The sequence below is a fragment of the Macaca nemestrina genome, chromosome 2, assembly GCF_043159975.1.
Source record: "Macaca nemestrina isolate mMacNem1 chromosome 2, mMacNem.hap1, whole genome shotgun sequence".
NCBI lineage: Eukaryota > Metazoa > Chordata > Mammalia > Primates > Cercopithecidae > Macaca > Macaca nemestrina.
In genome coordinates this window covers 62,529,327-62,549,950 of record NC_092126.1, presented here as the reverse complement: position 1 = coordinate 62,549,950, position 20,624 = coordinate 62,529,327, and the positions used below count along the sequence as shown (strand labels likewise).

Here is a 20,624-nt window from a genome sequence, read left to right as displayed (position 1 = left end):
GCTGTCCCTAGAAGATGGAAAAGGCAAGGAAACTGATTTTCCTCTAGAGCCTCCAGAAAGAATGTAGCTCAGTGGACACCTTGATTTTAGTCCAGTGAGGCCCATTTAGGACTTGTGACTTTTGGTATTATAATACCAATAAATTTGTGTTGATTTAAGCCACTAAATTTGGGAGACTCTTATAGCAGAAATAGAAAACTAATACAGTAGTCCCTCCTTATCCATGGGGGATCACATTCCAAGACCCCTAGTGGATGCCTGAAACTGAAGATAGTACTGAACCTTATATATACTATGTTTTTCCCATACGTACATATCTGTGATAAAGTTTAATTTATAACTTAGGCACAGTAAGAGATTAACAACGGTAATGGGTAACAAAATAGAACAATGATAACAATATACTGTAGTAACAGTCATGTAAATGTGGTCTCTCTCTCAAAATAGCTTAATATTTTCAGACCACAGTTGACCGATGGTAACTGAAACTAAGGAAAATGAGACCGCAGATAAATTGGGTAGGAAGCCCACATTTAGAGGGCAAGGCCATGCAAAGGAGACATGGTCAACAAAGTAAGAGGAGAATGAAAACGAACACAGTGAGGAGTCAGAAAAAGAGAGGGAATGCTGTCAGAGCCTAGTTTCTTCAAATACTGCAGGGAAGTGGAGGAGGAAAACAACCAGAAGCCATTAATTTGGACTATTAGGAAGTCATGAGTTATGCTGAGGGAATAATTTCAGTAGTCGTGCATTAGGGGTGGAAGCTGGGTGGTTGTGGCTAAAAAGTTGAGAGGCTGAGTTGAGAGTTCGTGAACAGGTTTGTTAATAAATCAGAGCATTAGGGTGGTAGCATGGAGAGGTTGCCGATGTAGCTGATGTTTAAGATGTGGGAGACCCAAATGTCTAGGTAGGCAGCAGGAAAGGAGCCAGCAAAGGGAGAAACTGATGATGGTGAATAGAAAATAAGGGCCAGGTTCTGGAAGAACTGGGCCAGGAGTGTCTGGCAGGCATTCATTCAGTCTTGGGACAGAAGATATGGTGAGTAGAGTTACAAAGAAATGTTGAGTAAAGAGGAAGTTGTGGTGATAGGGGAAGATATAGGAGCACAGATGGCTGGGTAGCCTTGATCTGGTCCCTAAAGCTGCTTGGTTGGAGCTGCTGCAGGTTAAAACCCCTAGGGCAAGGACGTGGAATCAGAGGCTGCACCAGTAAGAAGAAAGCATTTCCAAGAGATTTTGTAGGGGCTTTGTTGTATTTTTTGACAACAGTCAATTCTGGTACAGACGAACAAGAAGATGGATGAAACTCATAAACATGTGTTAAGTATAGATAATGACTACGTAATAGCTTATAAGACACAAGTGAAATGTATGTGTTAGATTTAGATAATGAGCAAGTAAGTAGACATACAGTCATTCCCCCTTATCTGTGGTTTTGCTTTTCAAGGTTTTAATTACCTGTAGTCAACCATAGTTTGAAAATATTAAATGGAAAATTCCAGAAATAAACAATTCGTAAGTTTTAAATTCTGTGCCATTCTTCTGATGAACTCTCATGCCATCCTACCCAGGATGTGAATCCTCTCTTTGTCCAGCATATCCATGCTGTGGACACTCTACACCCATGAGTCACTAAGTAGCTGGCTCAGTATCAGCTGGACTGTCTTGACATCATAGTGCTTGTATTCAAGTAACCCTTACTTTACTTAATAATGACCTTAAAGTGCAAGAGCCATGATGCTGACATATTGTTATAATTATTCTATTTCATGATTATTATTGTGAATCTCTTCCTGTACCTAATTTATAAATTAAACTTTATAATAGGTATGTATAGGAAAAAAACCATAATATATTGGGTTTGGGACTATCCATGGTTTCAGGCATCCTCCGAGGGTCCTGGAAAGTATCCCTGGCAGACCAAGGGGGAGACTACTATAGTCAGAATTCATGAGATGTGTAAAATATCAATAAGTAAGTTAGTAACAGATTTGTTAGGCCTAGATCAAGTGTGTAGGTGCCAAGCATAGAAAGGGATGAAAAGACTAAAGAACCGCCTAATATTCATGACACACTAAATAAGCTGAGGCACATGAGGCCCTCATTCATTAGATCTTACATTGATTTCCCATTGGTGACACCCATTCTGGTCCTATATGTCCTCTGCCCAAGAAATGTAAATGCAATCCCCAGCTTCTCATCAGGCTAAGAGGCAAGCTACAGAGGAAGCCAGAGGGAATTGGCTCTGTCTCTTACAAAGCAAGTCGTGTGTCACTGGCAGATACCTTGTGTCTAAGTGGAACGGGAATCCTTTCTCAAACCTCAACTGTGGTTCATAACCATATTCTCAATAGGAAAGGCTGTCATGGCAGAGAGGCTGGACATATAAATATTGCTTAACTCAAGGTCCTGCCATACTCCTGTGCCATATCCTAAGTATGTCAGCTCATCCCATCTCTTTCCCTTGCTTCTTGCCTTGCATTTTAAATAGAGGTAATGAACTGTGTGATCTGAACATCTTAATTTGGCCTGTGGCTTCTGGGAGAAATGTCTGGTAGTGTACTTGTAGGCTACTATTGCATCAAGGTCATTTCCCACACTACAGATATGGAACAGGAGCCCCAGAAGAGGACAGCTGGTGTCAGGATACTTCTCCACTTCTAACAATACTCTGAGGCCCAAAAATAGAAAGTGAGGGAAGAATAAAAATGAGATAGGTTATAATTTTTTAGCCTTATAATTATAAATAAGAAATTTACCTGAGAGTCTTATAACCTATGTAAATTAATTTACTTAGAAGTTTGGACTATTCTGACCTTGGTTATATTTATGTTTATTATTTCATATTATAAGAAAAAAATGGTTTCCTGAGAAAATTATTAGTGTGAATCACTAATTGGTTGTCACTTTGTTTCTATTTTCTTAAATACTAGAATTTGCTTTAAATGAAAATCAATATGAAAACCAACATACAAAACCATCAAATGTTTCTATTGGGATAAAATTATTCTGAGGTCAAATCTATATTTATGTGTCTCTCAATGAGAACATGATGCTGTTTTGTGATACAAAAAAAGAGAAAGCAGAATTTATAGAGGTCAGTTACAATGTTATTCCAGATATAGCTTTAACATATAACTAAATGTAAAGCTACATCTGGAATAAGATTTTGTTTGGTTGTGCCACATCAAAAGAATCCTGTTTCACACAAGTAAGTAGTTGTAAATGGTAACCGTTCTTTTAATGGATTATGCTGCAATCTCTGCGTATTCTTCACTAAACATGTCCAGAATCTTAAAAGCAAAGTAGCAAGAAACTTATTCAAAATTGGTTTACTAACAATATATAGCAATTACTCATATTTCTGATTATGAACAAGATAAGACAGAGTACCCAAACTTACAATAGGCCATTAATCTACAACAGGACCTTCTCATTTGATATACTGGGTGTTTGCTTGTCATTGCACAACCGACTGTTAGGCTTGATGAGAGACTATGCCAAACAGATGTGCCTGATCCTAACCTGGTACTGAACCAAGCTGGGCCTCTGGGCAACTTGTGTAATTTTATTGCTTGGGCATGCACAGCCATGAATTTTTTAGAAAGGCCAGTACAGAGCTACCACCTTCATGGTCGATGACACATATTTATAAGTTCGTTGATTTTTAAGGACTGTGAAAGACTACTTCACCTGGCAGGATAAATTAAATATGCTGATGTTGAAAAATTGGGTTGAGAGAAATACTTTGCACAGATAATGAGGGAATTAAATCACTACAGTTTGGGCTGAAATGTTATATTCTTCTTACCACAGCTTTACAGGACTTTTCTCCAAAGTCCCACAGACTATCTCATTTGTAGTTGTATTCTGAATTATTTTCACATTTCAGAACTCTTTAATTTCCAGTTTGATTTTTTTTTTTCAAGGGTTGGGGATGAGGTGTTTAGCCGCTCATAATATAGGTACAAATTAATCTCTAAAAATACCTCCAGCAACCCTGGGTTTCTACAGACACAGTTTGAAATGTAATGCATTAGGCAGTGCTCTAGCAGGCAGCCTCCCTTTGCCTCTAGAATAATGAGATGGTTTTATATTTCAATAGAATCTGCCAGAGTACTTGTTTATTGGACACAATCCTATTCTTTTCCCCGTAGTATTTTATGCCCAACACTAACTGAAATTCACATGCTGTAGAAAAACAGCAACTGATGGATAGGTAAATCTGGGTGAAGTCTACATCATTTCGTCCCAAATTTATGTCAACATTTAAAGACCATCTCTTTTACTCTCTGTTTTCCAGCATTTGGAGTCAGAGAACGCAGTGGCAGAAAAAGTGAAAAGTAGTATAAATTTGCCAGGGCTAAAGCAAGACTTTCCAAATAAAAATAAGTTAGGTTATCATGTCAAGAAGGGCTAAGCCCAAACTAACACAAAGTTTGTGTGCATGCATGTATGTGTATAGCGGAAGAAGGGTCATGCTTCCCTGCATCCTTCCAGGTATCTTAGCAGCACAGATAGCCTTGCCTACCAATATACATGCATTTTGCTAAAGCAATACATGGAATCTCTGACAATAAAAAAACTTTTCTGTGCTCCGAGGCGATAGTGGCTGATTGAAACCAGGTTAATAGAGTACTGGGGAAGGGAACTGACCCTGATGTTGAAGAAAGGTGCCCTCTAGTGGACTATTGTGTTTTTTAATCTGTTTGGAATAGGATTATGAAACAAAAATAATGTTAAAAGTACGATACATTGTTTTACTAACATTTCAATAATATATTTAATGACTGTAATATAAATACATAGGTCTTCAGCTACATTAGTAAATGTATGTATATATAAAGGTTACACAAATGCGAATTCATCCAAAGTTGCAATCTAGGCCATCTTTGAAGGTTCTAGAGTTGAGAAAACTTTGGATCAAATCAAAGACCTGGTTCTGGGCTTGACTGCACTTCTTATTAGGTGTGTTTCCTTGGGCTACTGCTTCAGAGCTGTCAGCCTTTATTTCCTAATCTACAATATGAATTGAGTTATAAACTGCCCCTGCCCCCCACTTTCAGGCTGTCAGACGGCTTTTTATAACAATTTCATTTTATATCATGAGGTTTCCACATCAGCAATACAAAATAATATAACAATAATATATTATATACAGCATTGGGTGAGTCAACAAAAAAAATTAGATTTCAATTGAAGGTCTTCCTTATAGAAATTTAATGACAGTAAAGGTGATGAGTTTGTTTTTTCTTTTGACATTGATCATGGACATTTCAAAAACTAAACACACTAGATCATGAGTTCATTATAAAAACTGAATTTAATATGAAAATCATAGTTACTATTTAAAAAATATTTCTAGTGTTTCTATTTTTTAAAAAATGATTTTGTAGGATAAAGTAAAATATTAATGAAAAGAAACAATTTACATAGCATAACTTTTCTGAAAATGTGTTTTCCTGGTATGCCACCCTACAGTTTGGGCTGAAATGTTATATTCTTCTTACCACAGCTTTTTATGTTTCTTACCACAGAAACATAAAATTTATGACTAAACCGTTAACATCATCTCTAAGGAGCTATTAAATTTGTCAATGGTCACTAAATCTTTTTTTCTTTTTTAAATACAGAGGTAGTGTTGAAATGCAATTGCTATTAGTTATAAAGAAATTTTGTACTTAGGAGTTTCCTTAGGTCTGTTCTCTGACCAGCTTTTCTAGGGCGAGTTAAGCAGCAACATGGACTGTTCTTACATCCTTTCTCATTTTCATTCTCTCAGAAGAGAGATTCAAATTATTTTAGTCATTTGAATAGTAGAACAAACACTGTTCTAAAAAGTTTTCTGAAGTATAATAAAAATGCCAGAAAAACATTTAATGAGCTACTTAACTTGCTTTATCCTAAAGCTATTGAATTAAGAAAGCTTCTCATCTTTTAGAAGCAAGTTATTTCAGAATTATAAAGGTACTGATCAGGAAATTATGCTACTCCCAACACATGACAACAGGTAAACTCATTCTCAGTGAGAAAGGTTAAAGTCAGTCACAGATGATTCCTACGCAGTAAAATTAGTCTGCACATTAATCCCAACTCTTCTAAAACCCTCCAATTTAAACCAGTTTTCCTTGGTGAATAGCAAAGGTAGCCTCTTTCAGACACATAAGTTGGGCCCAAATGTTCACTTATTGAAAATGCTGGGGCTTTTTTATTATTTACCAAGAATGTCAGGACAGAAATGAGCAGTCCTTTTGAGTTTCAGCGTCTTAGATAAACCTACCTCATTCCAACATCTCTCTTCTCCCCTTATCTGAGATGATGCTAAGGGACTTTAGGGTTGGTTTGTTCTCACTCTTGACATTCAATCAAATTTTTTCAATCTAGGAAAATGAACACCATCTACCATACCCAAATACCCACACTTGCTGTCTTCTCACGGCCTCTGATTTCCAGCATAACTGTGAGGAAGAGCAACCGGCTGAAGAAGTACACATTTGCATGGCAGATGTCAGTGGAAACTTGTACTGATGGTTGAAGCTACTTGGGCTGTGTTTGGAGGTTTTTAAAATCAAATTTATTTTCCAAAGGACAGAAGGGATTTCTGCAGCAGAACTGTCACTACAACCGAAGCCATCAGAACTTTGACCCCAATTTCAGATGGCACAAATTTAGCCCCACTCACTCACCCAGCTGCCCCTGATTCGATCATTTTGATGGTTTCATGCTCCTTGATTTAGTTCCCAAAGTGATACAAAAAATTAAGGGCTTGCCCTTAATTAAACCTTACCCTTTGTGAATTAAAAATACTTCTAAAAACATAATCAGATTTTGTCACATCTTGGTTTAAAACTTCTCAGTTTTCCACAACATTTAGGATAAAATCCTAAATCTCTAATGCTGTTATCCAGCATTATGTTATTGGCCCTGATCTACCCTCCTGACTTCTTTGCACCTCTCAAAAAACCTTGCTCACACAGCTCTAGGTACACTGGTGGCCTTTGAGTTTTCTGGAAAAGCCAAGCTCATGCCTGCAACTGCCCCAGGGCCCTCACACAAGCTGTTTCTCAACCTGTACACCCTCTGCCTTCACCTGAGTCACCTCTCTTGCTTAAAGTTGGAGGCTTTTCCTTAGCCCCCTGTCTAAATAAGGTCCTGCTTTAAATTCACTTAGCATACTGTTTTTTTCCCTCTAATTTGTGGGATGTGTAACGTTGATTTGCTCCACTAGATTGCATGCTCCGTGAGAGAGCAAGGGCCATATGTATCAAGTCGACCACTGCCCACCTAGCATCTGGCACAGTGCCAGGCATATAGTAGGTGTCCAAAAAATATTGGAATAAATGAAATTCTCGAGAAGTTCTCTCACTTTAGGGCCTTGGGATTGAGAGCAGGAGTGTGCCTGTGACCAGCTGTCATTAGTTCTATTGACTACCTATGGGAAAGCTGGTCAAGTGGCCACTTGCTCACCTCAAGACAATGAATGAAGCTCTCCTGGATGCTAAGTGACTGCCAGCTTGTGAGCTAAGCCTGGCAAGGCCTTTGGGCTGCACTTCCGTCCTCACTGTGAGCTGTGGCTTGGGCAGGCTCAAAGGGCCCACTCACTCTGCAGATGTGCCTCAGGGACAGGGCTGACTGTGCCAGCTGAACTTGAGGGCAAAAGAATCATTTACAGCTTCCCAGGTAAGGCTAACACTTACTCAACTGCAGTAACTAGATGCCCCCCCCCCCCAAAAAAAAAAAAAGCCTAGATTTTTTTTTTCCCTTTTCTCAATTTGCCACCTTATGTGATAAATTTGTAGTTCTGGGGATAGCCCAGCAAAACAAGGAAATAACTTAATATTGCCAACTTATACACTCCAAAAAAGTCTGTTGATAAGTGTAAAAAGTCAGAATTCTTATATCTAAAGAAGAATAAAGTATCTCAATTAGCTTTCCAATCAGAGAATAGAAGGCAAAATGGCCAGTAGGAAGACAAACTGGGTTTTTGAAAGACATACTTTTAAATTTGCCTGTCTACTATTAAGGTTTAGGTGAGAGAAAAAAGTAAATAAAAAAGAAAAGAAAAGAAAAAAGAAGCATATTTGTTTTCTTAGAGGAAAACAAACAAATAAAAATGACAGTTAAAACCAAGAAACAACATACAATTTAAGCTGTGGTTTTCCAAAAAGTATTCTAATGTCTGAAGAAGAAATTGTGGATGTGGTGTGAGTCTCTCTCTAATCCAAATGCTGTCCTTCTAGGAAATATTTGCTGTTTTATATTACAGCATCATTACTGTGATTCCCACATTAAATAACTACTAAACTTTCAGTACTCCAGGTACTTGGTTGCCTGTCAAGGTGATAAATTAATTCTGAATCCAGGTCAAGAGTACAAAGAGTACAGGTCTGGCCCTGCTGAACCTGGAAAACCTGTGTGGACTCTTCATTTAGCATTAGTCACCATAATCTAAGTTTGATGGCTATATCTGTGTAGGGAGTTGTTCTTCCCAGCTGGTGAGTGGAATGAGGCCAGTATGCCCTCTGTCCAGATAAATGACAAATGACGATCCAGTCTGGTATGCATGCCTGCCCTGCCCATGTTCTTTCTTTCCTCATCTCAAGGCTACAGTTCTTGGATGTACACATTGGAGGAAACAGATGTCTCCTGTAAAATTAACAAGAGCACTTCTACATCCAGGTAAGAAATGCTCTAAAGAAAGAACTCAATGCTCTGTTTGGCATGAATAATAATAATTCAGTCAAGCTTCACTTGAAGTTAAAATAACTTTCAGATTTTCAATGTATTAATACGGGGGGTAATGACAATAAATGAACAATCTTTCTGAAGGGATGATGTTTTTACATGCTGAAAAAATATGATTAAAAATTGGGCGTTCATAGGGGTTTAGATGTACTCAATTATTTTCTTGTTTACAAAGGATATGGTTAAGGTGTTTTCCATTACTTTCAAAATATCCTTCATCCTAAATGTTGACACATGAATGGGATGATAAATCAAATTACGTGACTGTCCTGTGGTCATGTTTTACCAGTTACTTAGTTTTTAGGGGTTAGAATGGGCACTTTGCAGGGCTCTGTGCAAAATGAAAATGGGGAACCATTGTTAAAAAATTAAGAATTTTAGGGTGGCAACAGCAGAACATTAAGCCAAGAGCAGGGCCTTTCAAAGCCTACAGAGGTCACATACCCATGAAGCCTGTCAAAGGTGGGCAGATGGAAGTAGAGAGAAACCAGACATACAGTCATTTATGTCGAGAATTACATAGGTTCTCAGTCTGGGAAGGAAAAGGCATCTGTGACTTTTGGCATGCAAATACCACTGGAAAGACAACTTCCCTTCATAGGAGGGGAAATTCAAGAGGGAGCTGAGGGAGGAGAGGAGGAAACTGACCTGTACCAAGCACCACCGCTAGGCCCCACGCTGGCCCTGACATTGTCATTATTTGTCCTTGCTCCAACACTAAGCTCTACCATAGGATTAACTCCACACTATAGAAGAGGAAGCTAACTGAGGTCGTTGATGAGTTTAAGCCTAATTGCTTCAAGTTTAGAAAAAGCAGGTTAAGAGATGCAGGCACTGTAGGACACCTGGGGGGTATTCTGTAATTTTCAAGGAGGTTTCCCTTATGACCCTCATCCTCTTCATAAGACCACCTACCACCTATTGCTGTCAGTCCAAAGATCCAGAGATCTTGTTCTGATTAAGAACTCTTCTCTTGCCTCCCATACTAGCAGCCTCAACTCTACTGTCTTAGAGACCCCATCAAGCTTCAACTTAAGGTACTTCTTACTCCAATTTATACTCCTCAACTCCTCATTCACCTTATTCACTCTCCTTCCCATATGGCTCTGTCCAACCCTCTCTGGCCAACTCCTATTCCTCCCCAAGTCCATCATAAATCCTTTCTGTGGGCCCTCTCTTATAAGCATTCTTTTCACTGTCTTGCTCCAACAGAGCCTGAAGGCACTGCCTTCTCCTATGGCTCTCAAGTGGTGGCTGCTTTCTCTCCCACCTCCCTCTTGCCAAACGGCCTGTTGGATGAGTAGGTGCCTTCCTATCTACTCTCTTGCTTGCAAACAATTAATTGTCTGTCCTTCCTAACACCCTGCTCTGAATCTCCTACCTGCAGACTGCTGATACCAACACCAGTTAGCCCTCCCAGTTGCAGTTACCTATTCCTCCCCAGATTACTTTGCCTCATGCCTTGAAGAGTCATTTTCCAATGTTAGTTCTGTTACTAGGTTGGTGCAAAAGTAGTTGCGGTTTTTGCCATTACTTCCAATGGCATTACTTCCATTACTTCCAATGGCAAAAACCGCAACTACTTTTGCACCAACCTATATAATTCCTGGAAATTTCCACGTCTGTTAGATGGTCCCTGCAAAATTTTGGCCTGGAAATTCCATCTTCTTCCATTCCATCTCAGCTATACCTGTTCCCATGGCCATATCCTACTTTGCCATTACCAACAACTTCATGCCCTCCATAATTTCGTCTTCAAGCCTCCCATTCTCCAACAGTCTTCATTGTCATTCCAGCTCATTCTTTCTAACTACTCTTAATCCAATAATTCTTCCATTGCACTAGACCTTATACCCCACGTACTGTCCACTTTCACCATTCTGTACTCTCAGGGTGTCCTTTCTTCTCTCTCTGTGTCTTAGATTCCCTGACCTATCATTGCAACCCCTAACTCAATCACTTCATCTCACTTGCCCCCTCACTTCATACTCACTTGGCTAAATCCCACCTGTGGATAAATTCAGCTGTTTGCTACTCTGTGCCTGCTCTCAGCTGACATATGTGGCTGGAGAAAAATATATAGTATCTCCCCTTATTTGCCATTTTGATTACCCACAATCAACAAAGTTCCAAAAATATTAAATGGAAAATTCCAGAAGTAAACAGTTTATAAAATTTAAATTGAGTGCCATTCTAAATAGCATGATGAAATCTCACACTATCCCGCTCTGTGCCATCCAGGACTGAATCACCTCTTTGTCCAGCACATCCACACTGTCTACAGTCCCTGCCTGTGAGTCACTTAGTAGCTGGCTTGGTGATCAGATGAACTGTCGCAGTATCACAGTGCTGTGTCCAAGTGACCCTTATTTTACCTAATAATGGCCCCAAATGAAAGAGTAGTGATGCTGGTAATTCGGATATGCCAAAGAGAAGCTGTAAAGTGCTTCCTTTAAGTGAAAAGGTAAAAGTTCTTGACTTAATAAGGAAAGAAAAAAAATGAATGCTGAAGTTGCTATGATCTACAATAAATCCAAATCTTTTATCTGTGAAATTGTGAAAAAGGAAAAATAAATTTGTGCTAGTTTCACTGTCATGCTTCGAACTGCAGAAGTTACAGCACAGTGCGTAAGCTCTTAGTTAAGATGGAAAGGCATTAAATTTATGGGTTGAAGACATAAACAGAAACATGTTTCAGTTGATGGCAATTGCGTTCAGTACTATCCATGGTTTCAGGCATCCACTGGGGGTCATGGAATGTGCCTTGGTGGATAAGTGGGGATGACTGTAGGATCACACTAACTGATCTCATTTAAATTCATGACCACTAACCTCAAGCGTGCCCTCGGCACTGCCTGGCCTCTCTACATTTTCCCAGTCTGTTTACTCCCACACTCTCCTAGACAACCACAAAACTCCTTGAAAGACTTGTCCAGACTTGCTGTCTACGATTTCTCTCTCCCCTTTATTCTCCTTTGAACACCTTCCAATCAGGCTTTTGTCTTCACCATGCTACATCATCCTAAATCTTCCTCATACTAGATCTATGAGCAACATTCAACATAGCTGGCTTCCAAGACAATGTTCTCTTCTGGTTCTTTTCCTTCATTAAAGGCCTCTCCTCTGCTCATCCCCCATTTCTTCTACTTTTACCCACTGGAGCTGTAGTCACTAACTGCATGTGGCTAACTAAACTGAATAAAATAAAAAATTCCATTTCTTAGTTGCACTAGCCATGTTTTAAGTGCTCAACAGCCACATGTGTCTAGCGGCTGTTGCATTGGACAGTGACGATAGAGAACATTTCCATCTTGGAAGAAAGTTCTATTGTATAACACTACACTACAATATTCAAGGCTCAGTCCTTGGAGTTCTTCTCAATCTAAACTCACTTTCTGGGTAATGTCATCCATTCTCTTGGCTAGTCACTCATACCTCTAGCCTGGACCTTCTTCTGAACTCCAGACTCCTTTATCCAACCACCTACTCCTCATTTCCACTTGCAAATTAAACAGGTATCTTAAAGGTATCATGCCTAAAAAATAAACTCCTGATGTCTCCCAACCCTGACCTCCTAACACTCTTGCACCCACAATCTTCTTTTCTTACTTTTCTTCAGATTTCAGTTACTTTACTTCCCACTCCTAGAAACTAAAATTCATTCCATTTCAGACAGAATGAAAGTTAAATATTTTAAAATATTCTATACCATATTGATAAACTCATTTTAAAATATATACATATATATTTTTCTTTAAGGATTTGTGTGTAATCATAATTTGTAGAAATTTTAATCATTTCATCTCACAGGAAGAAATTATAATTTCAAGTGTTTAGGCTTGGTGTCTGATTTATCTTTAAGTGGAATAAGTTCCTAATACTTATTTTGATTTAAGGTAGGGTTGTGGGGGTTGGGGGGTGGGTTGTAAAAACACCTTTATTCTAGAATTGGTTTTGCTCCCTTATCCCCCAAATCACTTTAAATTACAGAGTTAACTTTAGGGTTGTTCTTTTGGGGTCATAGAAGTCTTTTTTTCAGAATGTTCACCAGGTGTTTGGTCAGAGGGGTTCGAAGAGCCAACAGCAGAGTTCTCCTGGTTGCCAGGTGCGTGAGCCTGGTAACCTTGTACAGCTTTCATTCAAGTCTATGTGATCCCCCCCCCACAAAACTGCCAGAAATATCTGGCCAATCCCAACCAAGATCAACTCTGGCTCTGGGAGACATGGCTCCCAGGATCTGGTTACCTGAGCCATCTGGCCTGTGGCTGGGAATATCATGCAGGAATGAGCTGAGGGCTAACTCTCATCCTCTGAGGGCTACACCTCACCTAAGGGTGACAGGAAGGCAAAAGCACCTGCAGAAGAATCTGTGGAAGGTCCCAGGTACCAGCTCAGCCACCTGGTGGCTTCCCTTAGGCTTCTGGCCTGCAGTACAAAGAATGGAAGTCAGATCCTAGATAGACTGCCTGGTCTAGAGTCAGGGCTTAATCAAGAGGACAAACTATTATTATCTCTACACTTTCCAGTCCCCATAAATTCCTTTGAAAATTAAAGATTTCTCTGCTATGAAAACATTCCCTGTGAAGCAGTTTAGGGAAGGGGAAATGTTTTTTTAACTGGAGCCACTGGTGACCAGAACATGCAAGTGACAGTCAAACAGATAAAGAGCAGAGCCATTTACTTTTAGTAGTGATGCTGGGCTTTTTTCTTTCTATTTTTGTTTTGTTTTGTTTGCCTTAGAAGATTTACATATATGGGTTGGGGAAGGTACGTGGTTTTAAAATATGTCCCTAAATTCTTTGATACTCTTCCCTTGAAAAGAAGAGCTTAATGCCCTTCCCCTTAAGTGTAGGCTGGATATAGTGACTTTGTTCTACAGAAACAAAAAGCAGAAGTGACATACCTGCTACCATAGAGGCTAGGTCAAAAGAAGCACAGCAGCTTCATCCATCCATCTCTTTCTCCCTCTCTCCCTCTCCCCCAAGCCCCCACACTCTTCCTTTCTCTCTGATCACCAGCACTGGGAGAAGTTATCTGCCATGTCATGAAAACACGCAAACAGCCCATGGAGAAGGCCACGTGGTGAGGAATTGAGGGCTCCAACCTCCAGCCATGTGAATGAGGAGGACCCTCCAGCAGCCCCAGTCAAGCTTTCAGATGACTGCAGCCCCAATGCACATTCTGCCTAAACTGTCATGAGAAATTCCGTGCCACAAACACCAGCTAAGCAGCTCTGGGATTCCTGATGATCAGAAATTGTGAGACAGTAAATGTTTGTTGTGTTAAACTGTAGTAAACTATTATTTATACAGCAATAGACAACTAAGACAGAGGGTAAGGATCATATAGTTAATTTTTGTCAACTAATATTAAGAACCTGCAACATATAATTTTGTTAACGTACAAAAGCCAAATGCTGTCAAAAAGGAAAAGGAAAAGGACCTGTGATGTGACCATGGCTACAGCAGGGTCTCCATGCTGGACACAGCTGACCCGTGCTCTGTGACCTTGGGCAGGCTGCTCCAGCAAGTGCTGCTTGCAGAATGAAGGCTGCAGGAGGTCAGGAGTGCAAAACCCCTGGCACAGCTCCTGGTGCTGATAACAGATAGCAGTGCTGGTGGCAGGGGCAGTGGTTCCTTGCCCCAGGCTTCCCTGCGGTCACACAAAGGCTCTGCTGCTGGCAGGTGGCCCCACTGACCCTGCAGATTCCCAGGCAGTGCTCTACCATGGCTCCACAGTGCCCCTTCCTGGGGAAGATGATACGAAGCTGAGGTGTTTAGTAAATCCCAGAGGGGAGGTAGGGGAGAGAAGCTGGTGACAACATGTCAGGAGGTTTCCAAGTGATCAATGCTGCACTTTGCCTGCTCTTTTCTACTTTGAATCTCAGAGTGTTATTGTCCCCACTTTAAAGTCTACCCAACTATTGTTAACAGCTTTTCAACCACTTTCTCTCCCCAGAACTTTCGCATTAGGCACAGCACTCTGGGGCCAGATGAGAAGAGCATAGAAGGTGCTACCTTGGTGTAGAACGCCTTCTTCATGTACATCATTTGAGGATGCATGAAATTTCCACACCACTGCAGCATATGCGTCGATCCACACTCCGGTCCTGCTTGGGTGTAAGATATGCGGGCTTTGTGAATGCTCCCTGGCTGATTATTGTGGAGGGGGCTGGGCTGCTGTCTGACTTGAGGGTCTACCTCTAGGCTTCAGTCTACTGCAGCTGCTGATGGCCTGTCTCACCATTGGATAAATGAAAGGGGACTGCATGTTTATTTTTAAGTTTGGGTTTTGGGCTGTACCACACTGTAGGTGGATATGTGTAAAAAGGAAAATCAAAACAATGAGGGTCCTAGGGAGGGTCTGGGAAACCTACTTTATTCCCAAGGCCGCTCAAACCAAGGTCGCTCAAGCCAAGGCTTAGACTTAGAGCCTGTGACTGGCAGGTCTTGCACACAGTAAGAATACAGCGACAAAAGCACAATGAGGAATTTCACCAGAAGGTAACAGGTGACACTCCATTCCTTCTCTGTTGTCAAAAAAAGAAAAACCTCTAGCAGAAAAGAAGTATTGATCTAGTCAGTACTTTGCCAAAGGGTCCCATTGGTTAACTTTAATGTAATCTAATTAGTAGAAGAAGGTATTCTTTTTTTTTAGTAATCCATGAAGAAAAACAAACCAAAGTTCAGGCATTTTAAAAAGTCAGCTACAGAGGTACAGATATGGGCAAACACCCAGAGTGGCCACACAAAAGTGAGGAAATTACTTTAAACCCAGCTAAGCGCTCAAAGTGGTTCTCTTTCACTGGAAACCAGATGCAATTCAGTGTTCAGGTTGCTTTATACCACACTGAAGTCATTAGAATCTGCTCAGTGCTGCTTTCATGGACAATGCACCTCCCCTCAACCCCGCCACCTGCAGCCCGCCACCCCGCCCCATTGCTTGCTTTTCTCCTTCAGACTTCACCAGCCATGCAAAGCAATCATTCTTAGTGTGCAAAAGAAAATTCTCTACCTAAGTATTGGTTATATTTCTGATGTTGATGGGTTGCTATTAGCTTAGTTTTATTCATCATAGGTATTTAATTCCTTCATTTAATCCATGCATATTTATTAAGCACTTGAGATAAATGCAGGTATGGTAACAGGCGCAAGGAATACAGAGGTAAGACACATTCCCAGCCTTAAGGCAAAAATAGACACATAAACAAAGAATTATACTATATATCATATTTATATTTTTTATTTATAGCCCAACATACGTAATTGGTTAGGGCTCTAATCAAGCCTGGGGGTCAGGAAAGATTTTCTGAGTTCTGCGTTTCAGTGATAAGTAGAAATTAACTGAGCAAGAAAGAGACAGAGTGGACAAAACATTTCAGGCAAAGGGTACCACAAAAACAAAGGCATGGAAGCTAGAGACAGCATGAGTTAGGCAGGTCAGCAGACTGGTTTTGTCAGAGTACAAGGAAGTGACGAGAAATGAGACCAGAGGTCAGCAGGGCTGATACGGGAGTTATTTAATGCTGAATTTAGGTTAGGCTTTACCCTAAGGAAGTCATTACAGTATTTGAGAAGGAGACACACTTGAATAGGCAGTCAGGTAGGTAGACTAGGGCAGGGGCTTAAAGAGTACAGGATCACAGGCAGAGGCCGGGCTGGCTCCACTCTGTAATCCCAGCACTTTGGGAGGCTGAGGCAGGAGGATCACTTGAAGTCAAGAGTTTGAGACAAGCCTGGGCAACAAAGTGAGACCCCCGTCTCTATGAAAATTAATTTGTAAAAAGCCAGGTGCTGTGGTGTTTTCCTGTAGTCTTAGCTACTTTGGAAGCTGAAGCAAGGGGATCCCTTGAGTCCAGGAGTTTGAGGCTGCAGTGAGCCATGACTGCACCACTGCACTTCAGCTGGGGTGTCAGGGCATGATCTGCCTCAAAAATGGGTAAGTAAAATACATTTTTAAAAAGGACCAGAGGCAGGCCGCACAGTGGCTCTCACCTGTAATCCCAGTACTTTGAGAAGCCAAGGCAGGTAGATCACTTGAAGTCAGGAGTTCAAGACCAGCCTGGCCGACATGATGAAACCCTGTCTCTACTAAAAGTACAAAAATTAGCCTGGTGTGGTGGCGTGTACCTGTAATCCCAACTACTTGGGAGGCTGAAGCAGGAGAATCACCTGAACCTGGGAGGCAGAGGTTGCAGTGAGCTGAGATTGCACCATTGCACTCCAGCCTGGGCGACAGAGCGAGATGCTGTCTCAAATAAATAAATAAATAAATAAATAAATAGGACCAAGGCAGAGAGACTATGTTGAGGTTGAGGTGAGAGTTAATAGCATTTGCAGAATGGGGGTGGCATCTGGGATGGGAAGGGGAGTGATTTGAGACACATTTGGAAGGTAAATTGATAAGATTTGGTGACTGATGGGTTATGGGAAATGAAGACCAGGTAGGAATCATGGGTGTGTTCCTGGAGACCACCACCATCATCTGAGGTGGAGAGAATTGGCATAGAAGGGGAGAAGATGATAATGAGTTACTTTTGAACACACTGCACTTGAGAGGGTTTAAATGCTCTGTCTTCAAAAGGTAAAGGAGTATATATGGTAAACTTAACTGTGGTCTAAAACAAAGGTGGAGAATGCTGTTGTTAATGGTGACATCACTAATGCATCATAGCACTCCTATTCCCACAGTCCAGACACACCTTCTGCGTCCTTTTCAACATATTGTTTCATCCCCACAAGGTGTCAACTATAAGTTCCAACACATGATGGCTACTACTGTTCGAATGGAGAGTGTATGCCTTGGAAAGCCACATTTCTCCCCAGTCTAAAAGCTTGACTGAATAACATTCTTTAAAACATACATGTCTTGAACACAGATTTGGATGTATCCTTGAAGTAAATTATAGCTTACCAAATGTAAATAACCAAAAACACATCGATCATGAGCGCCAGCCTCATTGGGAACTCTTGTGATATTTCTGAGACTGCTAACTTGGTTTAAGGTTAGGGCAGGGCAGACCATGGTAATCAATAGAGTCTAATTTGACATTTATTAATTGTCCATTATGGGATGGGACAGGGCTTCTCCATATGACTCCAGCAAGATCCAGGCTTATTAACGCTCCATGGAGGGTGTTGGCAGCAAGAAGTCTTCCTGATGGGTTGAGATGATTTGGATTATACCCCCTCCTTAAGGAACTTAGAAGGAAGAGCAACATACAAAAGACTGAGAAATCCTCAGAAATCAATTTAACTTAGTTTGGCCTAGTGTCACCCAGACTTACTTGGCCATGAAATCCTCCTGTCACATGACACTCATGAAAAGCCTCAGAAATTAGGATCATTTCAATCCTCAAAGCACACCCATTTTTCAAACGAGAAATACAAGCTCTAGAATCACAAAGCCACAAAATTGTCAAGGGAGATCTAAAATCAGATCTTCCGGTTCTAGCCTCTGGGCCAAATTCATAGGACTGCAGCTGAAGAGGACAGTAAGCAGTGAAGATCAGAGCTGATACCTGGGCTACACACCCACTTTACAAAGCGAACATCGGGTCCCGGCAGTATCCCTACTCGGCAATATGTGTGGTACATGGGCCAGCTACAGCTTTCTGAGGGGTCCCCATCAGGGCTGACAGCTCATCCTGTCTTTCAAAATCCACCACCATTGCCCTTTTCTTTTGTAGCCACTATAAAACACTACTCTGTTTACTTTCTGCTACACCCATGAGAGGAATTCTGGCCTTTGGGCATTTCCTGTTGCCTAGAAACCTTATAGATCATTGGGTGCAGGAAGCTGACCCTCTGGTAGAGATTCACAGGCAGGAAGTTTATTCAGCGCGCTCTGGAGCAACACCTGTAAGGGAATACAGGCAGTAAGACAGGGCAGAGGGAGAGGCTGGATTCTGATGCAGCTGCAAACAGAGGCCTGATTGATCCAGGAGGATGCTCTGCAATGGGGATGGGCCTTCAAAGTGGATCCACGAAGGGCCAGGCCTTCATGTCCCAGCATTAACCTGTCTTTGGATATGGGTTGCTCCTGCTCCTACCTTGGGCATCCTAGTTCTCCTCAACCACAGGCAATCCCAAAGAGGGTCTCAGCTGAGCACTGTCAGTTGCCAACATTACCAGCAGCTGAGAAGGAAGTCCTTCCCTCCTGGAAGCGGGTGGAGGGAGTGCTGCAGATCTGGGCTGCCTGACAGCATCTTCTGCATTGCTCAGGGCATGCTTCCCACTCAACTGTCAGGTCTGGATAGTTGTCTGCTTTCTATAGACGCTACTAGAATCTAGAGTCTGGGCTGTGGCCTCCATTATATTAACCCTAACTTTACTATGCTTCATATTAGTTTTATCTTGGTACCTATAAAGCTTTCCAAAAGTTTTATATTTCTCTGTATCCTAGCAGGGTTTCAGGAAGTGATCAATAATCAGTACGGATGTAGAGGAAAGAGTAAGAGATTTGGAGCCTGAACTCCTAATTTTATTTCTTTTTCTTTTCTTTTCTTTTTTTTTTTTTTTGAGATAAGGTCTCACTCTGTTGCCCAGGCTGGAGTGCAGTGGCGTGATCGGTCCTCATTGCAGCCTCAAACTCCTGGCCTCAAGTGATCCTCCCACCTCAGCCTCCTGAGTAGCTGGGACCACAGGTGCACACCACACCTGGCTAATTTTTAAACCTTTTGAAGAGACAGGGTCTCCCCAGGTTGCACAGGCTGGTCTCAAATTCCTGGGCTTAGGAGAGCCTCCTGCCTCCTGGGCTGAAGAGTTCCTTCCAAAGTGCTGGGGTTACAGGTGTGAGCTACTGCACTCAACAATCACATAACTGCCACTTATGGATGTATACAATTACACACATCACTTAATTTCTGTGAATCTTAGTTTCGTGATTTATAATATGGGAATTTTAAAAAGCCCTATTTTACCCAAGCTCCAGTGTTACTGTGAGAATAACAAGATGGTGAATTGAAAATGCTTTGTAAAGTAAAAAAAAACTAGAGCCAGTGTTTCACAATAGTGAGTACAAAATAGATAGCTGCTATGGTTTGAATATGGTCAGCTCCCTCCAAAACTCATGTTGAAGCTTAGACCCCAACGTAATGGTGTTGAGAGGTGGTGGAACCTTTAAGAGGCATTTGGTTGAGGAATCCACCCTCAGAAAGGGATTAATCTATCTCTTAGTCACTGAGAGAGCAGGCTGTTATAAAGCAAGGCTGCCTCTCATTTTTGTCCCTTTCTGCACACTCCTGCTTTCCCTTCTGGTTCTCAGCCTTTCTCTGCCATGTTGTGATACAGCACAAGGCCCTCACCTGAAGCTGAGAAGATGGCCACGCCATGCTTCTTGGACTTCCCAGCCTCCGGAATTGTGAACCAGACAAACCTCTTTTCCTTATAAATTACCCAGTCTCTCAGGTATTCTGTTATGGCAACAGAAAATGAGCTAAGATAACACCTATTAAAGGAAAAAAATATTGAGCCAATCCATGTGAAACTAGGTGTAAATTCCTTTTGCTAATAACGCTTATAAAAATCCAAGTGAATTTACAAAATATAAACAAAAATAGAATACAATTAATTTCTTTTTTTTTTTTTTTGAGACGGAGTCTTCCTCTGTTGCCCAGGTTGAAGTGCAGTGGTACCATCTCAGCTCACTGCAAGCTCCGCCTCCCAGGTTCATGTCATTCTCCTGCCTCCGTCTCCCGGTAGCTGGGACTACAGGCGCCAGGCACCCGCCACCATGCCCGGCTAATTTTTTTTTTTTGTATTTTTAGTAGAGACAGGGTTTCACCATGTTAGCCAGGATGGTCTCGATCTCCTGACCTTGTGATCCACCCTCCTCGGCCTCCCAAAGTGCTGGGATTACAGGCTTGAGCCACCACGCCTG

The 20,624-nt window shown here is 41.3% G+C and overlaps 1 protein-coding gene and 1 long non-coding RNA gene across 14 annotated transcripts in view; one reads left to right on the top strand and one right to left on the bottom strand.

Annotated features, from left to right (window-relative positions):
• LOC105488541 (schwannomin interacting protein 1) overlaps positions 1-20,624 on the bottom strand; it is an 804,156-nt gene that overhangs the window by 64,641 nt on the left and 718,891 nt on the right. The window lies entirely within an intron of this gene.
• The window catches only part of LOC105488540 (uncharacterized), a 30,153-nt gene continuing 18,114 nt past the window's right edge, over positions 8,586-20,624 (top strand). For both annotated transcript variants that reach the window (XR_011619866.1, XR_003019583.2), the window contains exons 1-2: positions 8,586-8,678; positions 14,703-14,863. This is a non-coding gene — a long non-coding RNA (uncharacterized lncRNA). The remainder of the gene's footprint in view (positions 8,679-14,702; positions 14,864-20,624) is intronic.